The sequence below is a fragment of the Mytilus californianus genome, unplaced genomic scaffold (assembly GCF_021869535.1).
Source record: "Mytilus californianus isolate M0D057914Y unplaced genomic scaffold, xbMytCali1.0.p SCAF_14, whole genome shotgun sequence".
Classification (NCBI taxonomy): Eukaryota; Metazoa; Mollusca; class Bivalvia; order Mytilida; family Mytilidae; genus Mytilus; species Mytilus californianus.
In genome coordinates, this window is record NW_026262626.1 from 22223606 (window position 1) to 22244065 (window position 20460).

Consider the following 20460-nt stretch of genomic DNA (forward strand, 5'->3'; position numbering starts at 1 on the left):
GTTTCGACTTCATTTATTTTGGAAAAAAATAGTCTGATTGCTGTTCATTATTTGCATAAGCATCTGTATTTTGTTAATAATTAGTTATCGCAAGTTCATTACTGAATGACTCCAGGTTTTAAATTCTGTCGACATTATAAGATCAAAGACTTCAAACTGATTCAAGGCCTGTTGCGTCTAATGATCACATGGAAATATTTCATTAGAAAACTCGAACTCCTGAAATTTAAACAAATATAATATTTTATGATCTTTTACCTGATTAATATAAAGGTGATTTAACAGACTATGTTTATCACGGGTATCAAGAAGAAAGATTGTGAAAAAATAACTAACGGAGGTCAAGCATTGCGATCGGATCGTGTATGCAATCAAGTTTTACTTCAAAATCTATGAGAAATCTGCTGTATTTTCAAAAGTAGAAACAAATCAGAAAAAAAACCATGTTTGTCAAAATGTTTCAACTTCCTTGAAAATATTATCACTACGTTGAAGAAAAAAAAATCGGCACTTTTTCTAAGAAATCATATAGGGCAACGAGCCTATGAGAATCATTAAAAAACAATCCCGTTTCGTATCTATAACGGTCACATTCCAATATATCATGATATGTTTGAACCGTAATCTTTAGTGAATTAGATAGTCAAGTAAAAATAAAGTATGACATTACTTGAAAGAGTTCACATATAGGTTTTGAAAAAAGTATAATTTTCTTGATTTTCAATCACAATTGATCGTAAAAATCAGGCAACGCATTATTATGATTGTGAAAGACAAGACGTGACCAGGTTTAATGATCAGAAAACCACATTTCTTTGACCAATTGATATACTTGTAATTGGTTGAAGCGTATAACTACATACAGAGAAATAATGCTTAATGATTTTGAATCTGTTCAAAGTTTGATTTTTCTACCCTATATACCACTTTGCCTCATATTCTTATTAAGAACAAATTCACACACCTAATGAAATGGGAATATAAAAAGTCAGAATGCGAATATATATATGTTCAAACTCTTTTAGGTCATTTTTTAGTAATAACAAACAAAAGAACTATGTCAATTGGACCTGCATTGATACTATAACTGCCCTTTAATTTTTATTAAATAACATTTTTGTTTGCTTTGGAGATTCCGTATATCGACAAGTTATCGGAATTCCAATGGGGACTAACTGTGAACCACTTATTGCGGACCTGTTTCTGTATTTTTATGAGTTACAATTTATGACTAAAATCAGCAAAGACCCGTCGAAACAAGATCTGATACAAAAATTTAATAATACTTTTAGATATTTGGATGATATATTGGCTCTAAATAATGACGACTTCAGTATGCGCACTAAAGAGATTGATCCTGTTGAACTAACTTTAAATAAAGCTAATACTAACAGTGAACGCTGCCCTTTCCTGGATCTTGATATATATATCATTAACGGGAAGCTTAATACCAAAAGTTATAATAAAAGAGAATGGTGTTTATATATCTCAACTTGTTCGATTCGCTCGTGTATGTAACAACGTATTTGATTTTTACGAAAGAATTTTCTATACAATTTCATCAAATCAATCCCCTGGTTCATTTGACGATTAACACACAGGGATAAACCTATATATAATAGTTGTACTATATAGGGCAGTTTTTAACAACTAGATACTAGTGCAATAAAGAATTTGTTAATGTTAAAAAAAAAAAAGAAAAAAAAGAAATCTCAGTTTTACTGAAAAATTAATACACCAGGGTTTTCGATATCACAAACTAGTCAAGATATTTACTAAATTTTATCATCAGTACAAGGACATCATTCGTAAATATAAATCAACATGCAGACATCTTATACGTTCAAGTATTTCACATCAAATCTTTTATGGTAATATACTTTACAAAGCACAAAAATGTCGGCATTCACCTCAAAAGCTAACCAAACCTTTAAACAAACTTATTAAGAAAGGATATACATGATATAGTTTCGATACTGTTGTCAGGTCATGAAAGATGGCATATTTTGGCTTTAATATTTATTCACTTATAGGGTTTTTGCATCTTTGCAACCAGTTGTTAGCATGATACGGGTTATGTTCTTTTCATATATTCTATGATGGTATGATACTAAACCCCTAACGGGAGGGATTGTGCTTGAAATTCATATGATGAAGACATAATCTTTCAATCAGTTTAATTGAGGTCTGGAGCTGGCATGTCAGTAACTGCTAGTAGTCCTTTGTTAATTTAATTATCATTGTCATTTTGCTTAGTTTCTTTTGTTATCTATTCTGACATCGGACTCGGACTTCTTTTAAACTGAGTTTTACTGTGCGTAATGCTGTATGTTTGTTTTTTTTCTACATTGGCTAGAGGTATAGGGGGACGGTTGAGATATCACTAAACATGTTTAACCACACCGCATTTTTGCGCCTGTCCCAAGTCAGGAGCCTCTGGCCTTTGTTAGTCTTGTATGATTTTTAATTTTAGTTCATTTATATATTTCGTAGTTTAGTATGACGTCCATTATCACTGAAGTAGTACACATTTTTGTTTAGGGGCCAGCTGAAGCACGCCTCCAGGTTTTTCTTGCTGTGTTGAAGACCCATTGGTGGCCTTCGGCAGTTTTCTGCTCTTTGGTCGGGTTGTTGTCTCTTTGACACATTCCCCATTTCCATTCTCAATTTTATTTTTTGGAAATAATTTTTTTTCCATAAAAAAATACAAACTTTTCTGGTGTGGCTCCTAGTGATAGTCCCAAATAAAGGCAACAGTAGTAAACCGCTGTTCGAAACTCATAAATCGATAGAGATAAAAACAAATCCAGGTTACAAACTAAAACTGAGGGAAACGCATCAAATATAAGAGGAGAACAACGACACAACAAAAACACAATATTAAAATGTAACACACACAGAAACGAACTATCATATAGCAATGGCCATTTTCCTGACTTGGTACAGGACATTTTAAGAAAAAAATGGTGGGTTGAACCTGGTTTTGTGGCATGCCAAACCTCCCGTTTTTATGGCAACGTCAAACACAACACCAAAACGACAACATCACATGACAGGACCACAATACAAATAAATTGGAGAACATATAGGACAAAGAAACACACGAATAATAGCTAACAAAAGGTACTAGGCTTAAAATTCAATACGCCAGACGTGTGTCTAGTCCACACAAGACCAACCAGGGACGCTCAGTTGAAAAAAATTTGAAAGCCAAAACAAGTACAAAGCTGAAGAGCACCGAGCACCAAAACTTCCAAAAAGTTGCGCCTAACACGGCCAGGGTTTTCTGCCTGGGACAAGAACATCCTAATTATTTAGAATAATTTTTAATTTTGCAAACAAGAGACACCATATTTACAGTTTCCTCAGTCTGAATTTGGACATAATTTTCTATACACCAAATTTGACTTCAATGCCTGAGCACGAAATTGATTCAATTAGAAATTTTGAATTTCCTCACTTTTGAAGCAATTTATCAACTTAATCAGCGTATGGATTATACATTTCTCAACTCATACTATATTCAGGATATTGCAGCTGCTACTCAGAATTCCTCAACGTCATCAGAGTCTGAGTAAACAAATAATGCGCCAGGATATGTGAATGAAAGTCTCGTTCTTTTTTCTCCAAAAATTCCCTCGAAAGTGTTCAGATTTAATCAGTGTCTCGTTTACAAATAATACAGGTTGGTCTTGAGTTATACATGTTTACTTATAGATTCTAGATGCTGACTGTAGAATTTATTCTCCTTTACAGATTTACCTTCATTTGTCTTTGAACTATAATGCTATATGGTCGTATGAAGCTTCAGGTTATTCGGTATAGATGTGCATTCATTTTGCTGTACTATACTGATTGTATTATTAATATAATTGTCAACTACAAAAAAACAAATTTGTTCGCATCTTTTTTTGCTTTATTTTTGTTTGTCATTGAACGTTTAATTAGTTGTGTTGTATGTCTGTGATGTATGTTTACACAGTTTTGGCTGATGGATCCCAGATATTGCCACGTTAACTAATTTTGACTGTTCACCAAATTTGGAGATATGACTGTGCATAAAAAATAATGGAAATCAGATGATACAATCTTAACTTTTCATACGACATACACTAATGTGCATGATGAACAGACGGACGTATATTATTGTAAGCAACTATCTATAGTCGGTGTGGTATTATCAAATAATCAGATCTAATGGCATTGAACTATCATAGTAAATACAAGGAGATAAAGTATGATTGACAATTAGACAACTATCCAATAATGTTCAAATGAAGTGGATGCAAGCAATTATAGGCAACTTTACGGCCACGGTGAAAAAAACCTATACCTCATGTCTATCAAAGGCCCCGACATGAAAAATTTAAAAAAATCAATTGAGAAAACTAACGGTCTAACTAAAAAAAACAATTTTCGAATAACAAATATGACAGACATGAACCAACGACAAAAATGATTGCACCTGTCTTAGGAGAGACACACAAAGAATGTATCTGGATTTAAAGGCGCCAACCCATCTCTAGTCTGCGACAGTGGTGTAACAGTACAAGAGAGGCGAAAAGTCGAAAATAAACTGATAACGTCATAGCTAAAAAAAAGACCAATAGACAAACACCAGTACAGAAAACACTACACAGAAAATTTAAGACTAAATGACACGAACCCATCAAACACTAAGGTTGACCTAAGGTGCTCCGGAAGGGTAAGAAGGTCCTGCTATATGACAGTTGTTATCCCTTCGTTTGATGTGTTAGCTTTTGATTTTGCCATTTGATTAAGGACTTTCCGTTTTGAATTTTTCTCGGAGTTCAATATTTTTGTAATTTTACTTTTTTCTCCATATGTGGCACCCGTCGTATGTCCCATGTTAGTACAAACCCGGTGATAAGTCTAATTCGGTAGGTTACATGTGGGAAAAGGGAGACAGGATTGTAGATACGACATTGGAACATAACCGTTGTCATCTGTAAAACAGATATTAAATAACGGTCAACCAACTCGTGATGCCGTCCGTAAACTTTACGCAGGAATGATTTCAACTTCACCACTTGAAACTCTTGATTTAATAGCTTACTTGTGCGCTTCAAGCCCCTAACAAGGAAATCATGATAGGAACTACAAACCCTGACATATCGAATACACTGGGAGATATACTCGGTATGCAGGCTCTGCTTGAATGTTGATACATAAAAATGAACACTTCACAACTGGTAAACTGAAATTATATCTTTTGTCGTAACATTTTGTTTTCATTGTCAATTTCTAGATGTATGTCAAGATCTGAGGAAGACCTGGATATATCTGTTGTATCTTTTATTTCAAGTCCGATAAGATAGATACGTTCAGCTAAGTCGCCACATTTTAAATTATTTACTGAGAGAACATCATCAATATAGCGAAAAGTGAGGTAAAAGAAAATATCTATCGTTCTTCGTAATGAGTTCCTGTATGAAGTCAGCCTCATATGAACAAAGGACCAACGTCGGCAAGAAGAGGAACACAGTTGGTTCTAATGGGAATGCCGATTGTTTGTTGAAAAACACGTCTTACAAACGTTACGAATATGTTCATGATGTTGTCAATCAAGAAATCAAGCATCTTGATAATGCCAGTTTCAGAGATTTTTTCATATAAATCATATCGTTTTTTTTTTAACAATGTACAATTTATCCCTCACTTTAAAAGATACTTGTTTCTACGTTAGTAAATTCTTTTTTAATGAAACAAAGTAGGACCAACTTCTTTTTGTCTTTTAGTTTGGAATGGGGAATACCCGAATAAAGTGTAGAAAAGTCAAATGTGTTATTACTATTGCAAGACGAAAGACTCTTTGATTGCATGTTCTCTAAAAGTTCTTTGAAAGTTTTTAGTATACACTTCTAATTCACGCCATCACTAGAATAGGTAGCTTCACAATAACTTCAATCCCGTTCTTGATAGCTGCTAAAATTCATGTCAATAATATAAAATTTACATCGTAAGGCACTTAGAAGACCCAGCAATGTATTGTTGTTTGCAAATAAACTTGTGTAATTTAGAAATCAAAAATCAGTTGAAAAGGCCTTAATTCATCAGATTCCGATAACTTGACGATATACGGAATCTCCATAGCGAACAAAAATGTTATCTAGTAAAAATTCAAGGGCAGTTATAGTATCAAAGCAGGTCCAATTGACATAGTTCTTTTGTTTGTTATTACTAAAGAATGACCTAAAAGAATTTGAACATATATATTCACATTCTGACGTTTTAAATGCCCATATAAATCCCTCACAACAAAATGACATACAATACAGATTTGAGAGTATTTGCATTTACTGACAGCTATTTCAAAGCCAATTACAACTAATACAAAGTTTACGCATTTAAGACATAGTCCTATTCACAAACAAAACTGAAGCGGAATAAGTCGTTCAAAATAAATCTTTGCTATATCATTTACAAATATAAATTATCATGTCACCCCTTTAAAGAACTATTTGATCGTTTTTGTTGATTTTTTAAAGAGAAAAAAATCACGAATAAGCGGCAACAGATCTTTCACGATCCTTGACATGATAATTAAAAAGCGGTATCCGATCTTTCACGATCCGACATATCAATTTTTATAGAACTTTTCCCATTTTTGTAAAGTTTATTTTTATTAAACCAAAAAAAAATATAACTTCAGTGTTTCTGTTGTTCCTTTGTTTACCCCTTATAGTTGATGTGATTCCCTCGGTTTTAGTTTGTAACCCGGATTTGTTTTTTTCTCGATCCATTTATGACGTTTGAATAGCGGTACTCTACTGTTGCCTTTATTTAGAATCATTTTCAACAGTAATATGGAACAATATTTTTAAGGGAAAAGCAGTTTATGCATTTAAAAAATGAAAACAAAATTTGATGAGCACTTTCCACGTTGGTCCGTGTAACACTTATCAAATCATATAATTATCTATTATAAATCAACATGCAGACATCTTATACGTTCAGGTATTTCACATCCAATCTTTTATGGTAATATTCTTTACACAGCACAAAAATGTCGGCTTTCACCTGAAAAGCTAACCAAACCTTTAAACAGACTTATTCAGAAGGAATATTGTTACGATACTGTTATCAGGTCATTAAGGATTACATATTTTGGTATTAATATTGATTCACTCATAGGTTCGTTGCATCGAAAATAAATACATTTATTCTAAAACCAGTTGTTGGCATGATACGGGTTATGTTCTTAACATTATATTTTATGATGGTATGATACTAAACCCCTAACGGGAAGGATTGTGCATGATTTTCATATAATAAAGACATAATCTTTCAATCAGTTTAATTGAGGCCTGGAGCTAGTATGTCAGTAACTGCTAGTAGTCCTGTGTTAATTCATGTATCATTGTCATTTTGCTTAGTTTCTTTTGTTACCTATTCTGGCTTCAGGCTCGGACTTCTTTTAAACTGAGTTTTACTGTGCGTATTGCTGTGTGTTTCTTTATTCTACATTGGCTAGAGTTATAGGGGGAGGGTTGAGATCTCACAAAACATGTTTAACCCCGCCGCATTTTTGCGCCTGTCCCAAGTCAGAAGCCTCTCGCTTAGTTAGTCTTGTATGTTTTTTAATTTTAGTTAATTTATATGTTTTGAGTTTAGTGTAACGTCCATATTCACTAAAGGAGTGAACATTTTTGTTTAGGGGCCAGCTGAAGCCCGCCTCCGGATGAGGGATTTTCTCGCTGTGTTGAAGACCCATTGGTGGCCTTCGATTGTTGTTTGATCTTTGGTCGGGTTGTTGACTCTTTGACACGTTGCCCATTTCCATTCTAAATTTTATTAGTATTAGGTATCAGATTAGAGCTGATCCCAATTAAATCACTTTTATTTGAAGCTTTTATTCTTAACTCTCAGAACAAATCAACCATATGCACAAAATGAAAAATCCGTATAATATTTTTGTTGCATGTCAAATCAGTATACTTCATCTAACATTTGTATCATTTACGTGTAGCAGATATTGCAATGACTACAGAAGTTATAGTTACACTCAGATCAATATTTCTGTTATTGTTAAACATAGTTTCAACAATGTGATAAGATTAAGGTGTCGTGGGTTTCATGATCTTTTATTACTTTCTATTATCGCAGGTTATGATGAGACTAATAACAAAACATAAGTGGATTTCTGAAGTGTAGTACTTATGCATCAATTATTAGATAGTAAATGCTGAAGTCACATTGGTATCTATCATAACGTTGATGAGTTTATTGTATTTTTTTCAAACAATTGTATTAAAAATAAATATCTAAGAAGATGTTAAAAATTTATGTCATATTTATTCAAATTTAGAAATGGTCTCCAGAGAGTGGTAAGTTAATAAAAGCTCATGTGTAGTTAATATAAAGATGTGCAATCTTTAGAATCAATAATGGTCATTATGGTCATTATTATTTCACTAAATTGTGAAAGTCATTACATGTTTTAAAAAGAAGTAAATACAATATGGAATATTTTGTTCTTTTGATATTATACGGTTTTTCTATTTTATACACTGCGGGAAACGGTCGTATTTGTTATGGGGTTATTACGGAATACTGACTTCCCGGTATATACGGTCTCTGCCTATAACATATATAATACTTGGATATTTTGGATGCGAAAAAGTCTGTCACCTGATTTTGTATATTTTTATCAAGTTTGTAACTAAATATGCCATAAGAAACAATGAAATAATGTTCCGGTTATTGTTTCGAATAGAAACAGTTTTGAATAGCAATACTGTTTCACTTCAAAAGATACAAAAAGAACTATAGTGGATTAGCATTACTGTTTCATTTCCGAACATTAAAAAAAAATAAAAGAAAGCAGATAATAAAAACATAAATGGAAAACAATTACTTTATATTTGCGAAATAAACCGGATTGCATTAGCATAGGTTACAGTACTTGCAACCTTAGGCGTTACTGTTTGACGTGAACTTGACTGATCGGTGAATGATCGGTGACGGATGTTTGACTGATCGATGACTGATCGGTGATCGATGACCCATAGAATCCGTCAGATACGTCAAATAGGATATGTGAGAGTTACCGTGACAACGGTCAGCGATCGATCAGTAAATTAATTGTATGCACGGATCGGACGGATACGTATGTAATTAAAATTCTTATGTAAAACGAACTCCACAGTATTTACAGTCGATAAACGCGGACCTCTACGAAGACACCCTTACTCGTAAATTATGTACCACTAAAAAGCGATAAAATGTTATCATTTAAAATAAGTACTCTAATTTAGAGTGTTGTTTTAATTTTTGTTCTAGATTACCAATATTTCTTCTTCTTATAACATATAATGCAATGTTATTTCTGATTAGTCATTTAAAACGCCTCAAGAAAAGTTTCTTTGATAGAATTTTAAAAAATTAAGTATTAGAATACCTTAAGATTAATTTGTGTTGATTAAAGATGCAATTATTTCATTATTTTGTACTTTTTGTACATCAGGATTGGTTGTTTTTCATAAAATATGCTGAATTTGTGTTGAATACAAATTAAATAATTTCTTTATTTTGATAGAAATTATGAACCGTCATTTGATTTCGGTACATTTTGTACATCATGATTGGTTGTTTTTCATAAAATATGCTGAATTTTAGGGAAAATATACTAAATTTTTGTTCGCGTTGCTTAAATATGCAAATATTTCTTCTTTTATATCAGAAATAATGCAACTTCAATTGCAATCAGTCATAGTTAATGCATTCAGATAATTACTGTTGTATAAGATATGAATAATTAAAGGATAAATATACATACACTATTGTTTTTATTAAATAAGAATTCAATAATTTCTCTTTTTTTATGGAAATTATTGGAACGCCTATGGTTTTTTGTACTTTTCATGGTTCAGGATTGGTTGTTTTTTATAAAATCAAAATAATATCTGAGAAACTATACTAAAATGTTGTTCGCGTTGTTAAATATTACCATTTTTTCTTCTTTTGATAAAAAATAATGCAATGATATTTGTAACTAGTTATTTCAAAGTTTCTCCAATAAGATTTTTTTTGTAAGAATTTTGATAATGAAAGGAGAATTTTACTTAAACTTTTGTTTTGTGTTGAATACAAATTAAATAATTTCTTTATTTTGATAGAAATTATGAACCGTCATTTGATTTCGGTACATTTTGTACATCAGGATTGGTTGTTTTTCATAAAATATGCTGAATTTCAGGGAAAAGATACTTAATTTTTGTTCGCGTTGCTAAAATATGCAAATATTTCTTCTTTTAAATCAGAAATAATGCAACTTCAATTGCAATCAGTCATAGTTTATGCATTCAGATATTAAGTACTTTTGTATAAGATATGAATAATTTACGGATAAATATACATAAACTTTTGTTTTTGTTAAATAAGAATTCAATTATTTCTCTATTTTAATGGAAATTATTGACCTCCTATGGCTTTTTGTACTTTTTATGGTTCAGGATTGGTTGTTTTTTATTAAAACAAAATAATATCTGAGAAAATATACTTAAATGTTGTTTGCATTGATTAAAATTGCCAATTTTTCTTCTCTTCTTTTGATAAAAAAAATATGCAATGTTATTTGTTATTTTAAAGTCCTCCAATAAGATTTTGTTTTTTTTGTAAGAATTTTGATAATGTAAGGAGAATAATACTTAAACTTTTGTTTTGTGTTGAATACGAATGCAATAATTTCTTTATTTTGACAGAAATTATGAACTGTCATTTGATTTAGGTACTTTTTGTACATCATGATTGGTTGTTTTTCATAAAATATGCTGAACTTCAAGGAAAAGATACTAAATTTTTGTTCGCTTTGCTTAAAAAAGCAAATATTTCTTCTTTTATATCAGGAAAAATGCAACGTCAATTGCAATCAGTCGATATAAATGCCTTTAGATAAGTAATTTTGTATAAAATGTGAATCATTGAAGGATAAATATGCATTAACTTTTGTTTTTTGTTAGATAAGAATGCAATAATTTCTTTATTTTGATAGAAATTATGAACCGTCATTTGATTTTGGTTCTTTTTGTACATCAGGATTGGTTGTTTTTCATAAAATATTTTGAATTTCAGGGAAAAGATACTAAATTTTTGTTCGTGTTGCTTGAAAATGTAAATATGTCTTCTTTTGTATCAGAAATAATTTAACGTCAATTGCAATCAGTCATAATTAATGCATCCAGATAAGTTCTTTTGTATTAGATATGAATAATTTACTGATAAATATACATAAACTTTTGTTTTTGTTTGATAAAAATTCAAAATTCCTCTATTTCAATTTAAATTATTGAGTGCCTATGGCTTTTTGTACTTTTTATGGTTTAGGATTGGTTGTTTTTTATAAAATCAAAATAATATCTGAGAAAATATACTAAAATGTTGTTCGCATTGATTAAAATTACCAATTTTTCTTCTTTTGATAAGAAATAATGCAATGTTATTTGTAACTTGTTATTTCAAAGTCCTCCAATAAGATTTTTTTTGTAAGAATTTTGATAATGTAAGGGGAATAATACTTAAATATTGTTTTGTGTTGAATACGAATGCAATAATTTCTTTATATTGATAGAAATTATGAACCGTCATTTGATTTCGGTAGATTTTGTACATCAGGATTGGTTGTTTTTCATAAAATAAGCTGAATTTCAGGGAAAAGATATTAAATTTTTGTTTGCATTGCTTAAATATGAAAATATTTCTTCTTTTATATCAGAAAAAATACAACTTCAATTGCAATCAGTCATTATAAATGCCTTTAGATAAGTAATTTTGTATGAAATGTGAATCGTTAAAGGATAAATATGCATAAACTTTTGTTTTTGTTGGATAAGAATGCAATAATTTCTCTATTTTGATAGAAATTATGAACCGTCATTTGATTTTGGTTCTTTTTGTACATCAGGATTGGTTTTTTTTTATAAAATATGCTGAATTTCAGGGAAAAGATACTAAATTTGTGTTCGTGTTGCTTAAAAATGCAAATATTTCTTCTTTTATATCAGAAATAATGCAACTTCAATTGCAATCAGTCATAGTTAATGCATTCAGATAATTACTGTTGTATAAGATATGAATAATTAAAGGATAAATATACATAAACCTTTGTTTTTTTCAAATGAGAATTCAATAATTTCTTTTTTTAATGGAAATTATTGAATGCCTATTGCTTTTTGTACTTTTATGATTCAGGATTTGTTGTATTTCATAAAATATGTTGAATTTAAGGGAAAAGATTCTAAATGTAATGTTCGCATTGCTTAAAAATACAAATATTTCTTCTTTTATATCAGAAATAATGCAATGCCAATTGCTATCAGTCATTATAAATGCCTTGTATAAGTATTTTTTAATAAAATGTGAATAAATGAAGGACAAATATGCATATACTTTTGTTTTTGTTGAACAAGAATGCAATAATTTCCTTATTTGAATGGAAATTATTGACTGTCATTAGATGTTTGTACTTTTCATAGTTTAGTATTGGTTGATTTCATAAAAGTAAAAGAAGATCATAGAAAATATCCTTAAATGTTGTTCGCATTGTTTAAAATTACCAATTTCTCTTGTTTTGTTAAAAGATAATGCAATGTTATTTGTAACTAGTTATTTCAAAGGCTCCAAGATTATTTTTTTATAAGAATTTTAATATTGTAAGTAGAATAAGGCTTAAACTTTTGTTGGTGTTGAAAATGAATGCAATAATATCTTCATTTTGATAGAAATAATGAATCACCATTTGATTTCAGTACTTTTTGTACATCAGGATTGGTTGCATTTCATAAAATATGTTGAATTGAAGGGATCAGATACTAAATTTAATATTCGCATCGCATAAAAATACAAATATTTCTTCTTTTGTATCAGAAATAGTGCAATGCAATTGCTATCAGTCATTATAAATGCCTTTAGATAAGTAATTTTTAATAAAATGTGAATAAAGAAGGATAGATATGCATAAACTTTTGTTTTTTGTTGAAATAGAATGCAATAATTCCTTTATTTGAATGGAAATTATTGACCGTCATTTGATTTTTGTACTTTTTATAGCTTAGGATTGATTATTTTTTATTAAGTTAAAAGACTATCAGAAAAAATATACTATAATGGTGTTCTCGTTGTTTAAAATTACCAATATTTTTTTATTTTTAGGAAAATTTGCAACATTTTTATTTTTATTTGTGATTTGTTATTTTAATGGCCTCGAGCTAAGTTTGTTTAAAGAATTTTAAGATTATAAAGATAAAATACTAAAAAAATTTAAAATAATACACCGAAATTTGCAATAAATGATCATTTCATTTTATTTTCAAGAGCATTTTCGGAAAATAATAAAATCACTGAAAATCGCGATCAACACCGTTTAGAAATGTCCGGGTTTGAAAAAATATAACCTAAATTAAAACGAAAATGGCCATTCTTTAATAGTAATATTTAAACTTAGTTTTATATGCATATTTCTTTTCTTTTTAAATTCTTAAAACTGTGCTAAATAATTTATAAAAAAAGATGTTGATCATTTGTACTTGAATGGTATTTTCCATGTCGCCATTTTAATTAAATGAAACGAAACTAAGATTTCGTAATTTGTATTAGTTTATCATGTGACGTAGTAGAGTTCAATCCGTCAGAAAGGTCGATCGGTCCTATCCGTCCGATCAGTCAAATACTTTTACTATAAGTCTGACGGATTGGTGACGTGAGTTTGACGCGAACTTGACTGATCGGTGACTGATCGATGACCGCTGATTGATCGCTAAAACAGTAACGCCTAAGGTTGCAAGTACTGTAATTAGCTACTTGACGTACTTTGAACATTGACCAAATATGCATTTTGACTGAAAAAGTTTACCTATACATGTATTTGTATTTGAAAGCGTCCTAATTTGCTTGAATAGTTGGAATCATTTTATTAAAGTGTTATGACCCGAGTCTTTGATTTTAGGGGTAAAAACCAAGTATGGTAATATGATTTTTTTTTTTATTCAAACGATTTTAAATACGTGACTTGCCCATGTAATGTAATATCCTTTCTTAGTTCCAGATCGGAAGTTGTAAATGAATATTATTTCACGGAAAATCAAGGTATCAGACAATCAATTCAAAAACCCAGTACATTCAATCAAATGTTCAAATTTTCACAGCTCTCTAAATATTTTACCTTACATTTAACTTCATGAGAACCATGTTAAGCATTTATTATTCATATGTTATCTTTTTATGTTTGTACATGCCTATTATAAATGTTTCAGCACCTGTAGTGACACATGAAGTGCAGGAAGTCACTCTGTACTTAAATAAGCCTCTATTGTTTTTTAAATCTCTACTTAAGTAAGCCTCTGTTTTTTGAAAATCGATATTAAGCATACTATACAAGTATATCACTATACTATAATTACGTTAACGCGGTCAAAATGGAAATTTCTAATGTCTACCCGAGTAAACGGGCGTTTACTATGTGTCCGTTTAGTCAGTAGTAAACGGGCGTTTACTTCAGATTTCACAAGTTTATTTTTACGTGCACTTAAAAGTAAACGGGCGTTTACTACAGATTTCACAAGTGTATTTCTACGTGCACTTGAAAGTAAACGCGCGTTTACTTTTCCTTCGCGTTAACTGATTGTGTAAATTAAGAATTAAACTTCGTGTTCATTTGTACATTTATTTTTAATTAAAACGACTTGTATCTTAATATTTTATGTACAAGTTTTTCAAACCAGAACAATTCAAAAACACTTAATTCGAAATATTAACTTTTATTAATTACAAAAAATCAGTTCCAATAATTTTCCCGAGTAGCAGATTTTCTATATTTTCTTTTCAAAAGTTACATGTACAAATATCGAGGCAAATAGAAAGGTTATCCAACACATCGAAAAAATATTTGTATATGATGGGATATATAAACATCATGGTTTACGTTGCTTCGTTCCCCATTTTTAACAGTTTCTTCCTAAATATAACTCTATGCATTTATTGCATATTCAATTTGTGCAATAAATATACAATTATAGATTTGTTTTGTTTCATTCCTTCGCCAGAATAATATAAACAACAAACAATTGAAATTTGGCTAATTATTTGTCATGGCATTTATTCAACAATATTCAACAATATCAACCAACAAACAACCAACATCAACAAACTGGCCAACAAGTTAAAACTTGATGACAATTGGTCACTGAAGGTAAAACCAACAGTAAATGCATAATAATTTCTAGCTGCTGGGCAGATCCATAACAGCTCAATGAACAATATTTGAATAAATCACTGCCAGTTGAATCAATGTGATGATGACATCCAACGCACTTTCCATATAGAACGTAATGTCATGACGATAGACATTTTTTTTTTTTTAATTATTACTGCAAATTTCTTGAATATTCAGGTTTCATTAAATCTGCCGATGAATGTTGAAACGTCCGACATTTTTGATGATATATGACAATCTAATTGAAATATTCAACACATGTGGATCTGTTTACCATGTAATCTGAAAAATAAACTTAAAACAGCAGCAATTTTGTTTATTAAAGGGAGGGAGGGTGGGTTGTGCAATTCTGCTGAGAAATAATCATTGAATGAAAATGGAGCGGGAACACGTGTTTATATAGGACAAAAGTCCACGAGGCGCTTCAAAGCATCTTCTTACGTATGTTTAAATATATGGTTGTAAAGATTTAAATGACAAACCGTAAACAATGCACTGACTGTACAATCGAAACTCAATAAACAAATACATGTATTTTGAATGCAATAAATCAATTTAATTATTAGATCATTAAATTTTATTATTGCATATTCAATTTGTGCAATAAATATACAATTATAGATTTGTTTTGTTTCATTCCTTCGCCAGAATAATATAAACAACAAACAATTGAAATTTGGCTTATTATTTGTCATGGCATTTATTCAACAATATTCAACAATATCAACCAACAAACAACCAACATCAACAAACTGGCCAACAAGTTAAAACTTGATGACAATTAGTCATTGAAGGTAAAACCAACAGTAAATGCATAATAATTTCTAGCTGCTGGGCAGATCCATAACAGCTCAATGAACCATATTTGAATAAATCACTGCCAAAATTGGCATTTTAGTGAACTCTCAATCAAATGCTAATCCGCCATGACAATTGAATAAGCAGCATAAATTAAACAAAAATATGATCAACTAGTTGTTATTCATTCCAACATACAACAAATATAAACAAACATCATTCATGCATCGGATAAACAGAATTATTTGGTATATAATCAAATTGTTCTAAAGCAGTTTGAAAAGAATTCAAAACTATATCATTGCCAATAAACGATAAATGTACTCCATCATGACTAACCAAAAATAAAAGTTTGACTTCAAAATCAGAATGAATTATAGTGTAACCCCCCCAGTTTTAATTAAATGTGATTTAATTCCCCTATTTATACGTTATCTGGTTGCATCCATTGCTCTTGAATCTTTTGAACATCTTCATTTCAACCTTGGTAATATGCTTGAAAAAATAATTTAACTTCCATTCACCATACGTCCAACAATATCTAGCATAAATTAAATATAAAATAAAAGTTTTTGCACAGTTTACAAGTCTAATTTCATTGCCACCGTAGTGAAGCAAAACAGCATCTGGTAAACCCCCACCATGTTTCACATTCTCAACTATTGGTACAAAATTATATAATGACATACCGGACATTCCTGCCTACATCAACTTGTATATAACTGTAAGTTATCTGTAAATGTTTTGACAAAACAATGTTCATCATCATTATCATTTGAAGACAATATTAAACTTGTCGAACAACCAATTTGATCCTTCTTAGAAGACATAATTGTAACAAAAACTTTAGAATTAATATCATCAAAATTAATATCTGAAATTGTTTTCAACATGATTATCAGTTTTGTGATTTCTCCTATTCTCATGAATCCAAAAAAGGCTTAAGCAAATCCTCCCCTTAACATTTACAAACATTGAAGAATTAATTCAAGTTGTTTTCATACATCAACAGTAATAGGTTTTCTTGAATCAACTCTATTACCCAGACGCTGCATACCTTTTAACATTATTTCCAAAATGAATGATTTGCTAGAATCATTTCAATTATTCATTTTCAACTTATGATTAATTCCTGATAGATATGTTTTGAAGGTTATAGGAATAACTATTTTTGAAAGATATGTAAATTAATTGTATGATTAACAGGAGGTGGCAAACTTTCCTCTATTCGAAAACAGGTCAGAAATTTATGAATGAATAGATGCATTTTCATACACATCCATTGTATTTGAAGAAACAGATTGCTGTAAAAGTTTATTCACTTCATCTTTAAAAGGTTCCAGAACTCCACTGGAATTGGATGTGGAAAATCGCTGTCAAGTGGTGCAGACATTGAAATTTCTGAAAATTTGCACGAGATAATGCATCAGCAATTGCGTTGTCCTTTGACAAAATGTGAACAGCTTTAAACTGAAAATTAACAATGAGTGAACAGTGAATAATTAAACTCAAAACGGACGTAACTAGTTAATATTTTCTTGACATTTTGTTTAAAACATTCGCTACTGTTAGATTATCAATGTGAAAAAGTATGTTTCTTGTATAATTTATCAAACTAGTGTTATTGGAATGATTTCAAAATATGTTATATCTTCAATTATTTCTGAACTATTCCATTCTTTATGCCACTCAATTGACCATTAATATAAATGCACACCCTTTACCTAATTCACCAGCACTATCTGTATATAGTTCAAAATAAAAATTTGATATCCATCCTATATCATTTAAATACGAAATCCTATTATACTGTTCCAAAAATAATTTCCACATCAATAGATAAAAGTGAAACGATTTTGACACTTTGTCCATGGTCAAATACAACTAAACGCTCTTCCAGCAGGTATAGCCTTCGCGTAGAAAACTAATGAACCACATATTGGCTGCAATTCTTTTAACGTTACTTTTTTCATGGCTTATAAATTATTAATTCTGTTTAAAAGTTCTTCAATCTTTTCATGTGGAATTTAAACAAGCATATTACTAGTATCAATTGTAAGACCCAGATATTCAATCAGTGTAGTTGGACCTTCATTTTTTTGTTATTTGTAAGTGAGACTACAATATCTTTGCAAATTTCATCATTCTGAAACATCAGTTGTTCACATTCATCAGAATTTGATTAGCCAACAAAATTAAAAATCTTCCAAATAGTGGTCTATATTATTTAAACCAGACTTGTTTTAAAAACCAATTCAAAAAGGCTAAAAACTTCTCAAATTTAGCATATGAAATTGAGCAGTCCAATGTCATTGCCCCGTCTATGTAGTATTCATCTACAATTTTAAAACCAAGTAGTCAAAATCTCATGTATAAACCGGAAGTAATCAACAGCATTATCAAATGAAGAATATTTAACGAGGTAAACCTTTCATCAATGAAGTCGTCAATGGCTGATATGATAAATGGGTAATCAGACGAAAAAACTGTTTTTTTTTACTAATCCAATTGAATAATATCTAAGATTAGATATTGGTCTTTTACAAAAAGGACCTGCTATTCTTCATAATGATATTTCAGATTCAATCTTACATCTAGCTTCAATAGGATTTGACAAAACAGATTTTCAATTTTTGATTCAAGTGGAAATCTAGGTCAATCATGATTCAAGCTAAATCCAAATTTAAAACCAATAAACAAAATTTGTTTATCCTGTTCATTAGGATAATCTTAATTGTTCAATATTAATAGGTAAATGTCCCTTCTTCCAAATATCATATTTATCCTCTGACAATTCTGAAAGAAAAGTTAACTATATGTCATTTGATTAAATATAGGGACGGAATACCTTGTGTTTATTGGTGGCCTATATCTATTTGTTGAACAAATGAAGGCCTGTTTTGTTGAAACTGGTTAGACATACGAGATCTATTTTGGATAAACACTGGTGGCATCAATGATCCCTTATGAAAACCTTGGTTACTTTGTAAGCTATCAAATCTAACACATAAGACTGGATGTTGTAATGAATATTTCATACAGTTATGTCTGTAAAACACTGAGATTTATCACAATAACCTTTAAAGTTATAGTCATAACAAGGTCTTTGTAAGTTAACGTGGCAAACTACAGGTTTAGGTGTGCCTTGCGATCCCTCTACAATGAATTTCAACCAAAGAAAGCCATCAATCTCAGACAAAGATTTGGAGTGTTTTAGTGATACACTTATTCTAAATTTTCTATCATACGGGTAAACTCTGTCAAAAGGTGCATCTGATATAAAATCATTTATGATTAACATGTATGTAAACAAGTCTTGTGCTAAGCTAGCATGTTTTTGGAGAAGAATTTTAGAAAAAAATTGCAAATGCTTCAGTCCATAATTCAATGTTATTTATTGTATTGTCCTTTGAAGGTTAATGAGAAATGACAAGCATCCCATTTTTAACAGTAACACTTTGTTTCTGGTCCAAACTACTATAATATTGGCTATTTTGTTTAAGAAGAGTACCAAAATCAACATTTTTACAATTCCGAATTTTCTCTATTATTTGCTGAGAAATAATTGTGTCAATTTCATTAGAACATGGTATAAACAAAGGACAGTAGTATTTAAAGTATTACCCGGTTGAGCCTGAGCTGCCGTAGTTTTCAGTTGTTTCTGAGGTGGAGGTTGATTATTGGGCTCCACAGGTTGATCTGCTTGTTGAAGCTCGGGCGCTGCACGCCTTCTTTTTCCGTGTCTTCCTCTGTTAACCACTCGGACAACTTCCTCAGGGACGGGTACCTGTTCTGGTGCTGGTGCTTCACGATGAGCAGGTCGCTGAACCCCAACGTTGTTTACCCTTGGTCTTAATCTCCAGCTAACTTCATTTCTTCTCCTATTCTTTTATAAAATGAAGTCATTATAAGTATATTGTTTTTCTAAATATATAAAGATGTTTTAATTTATGAAACATTACATTGATGCCTCGGCTGCATATAGATAAAATGCTCCGTACCTAAAATATATACTATTATAAATGTTTATATAATGTACGCCTCTTAAGACATCTATAGGTGTATGATAACCAGCAGTAATTTGAACGGCAGTTGTAAATGCCATTACATTTGTAATAATCGTGCGTTCCATAACATGATAACAGGTATAATATCAGTGTCAATTTATTGAATCAAATTTAAAGAAAGCTTTATATGCACAATAACATGCAGCAAACTAAACAGCATTTGTATTATAATTAAATAAATGCCGTCACATTTGTGATAATCGGGCCTTCCATAACTTGAATAACCGGTATTTCAGTGTCAATTTAGTACCTGAATTATATGCAGGTAAAGAACGTAAATTAAAATAATGTAACTAAGCGTATATTTGTCAGCAAGCTTACACAAGTATTCCATAGCTAATTATACATGAGAATATTTATTGTTAC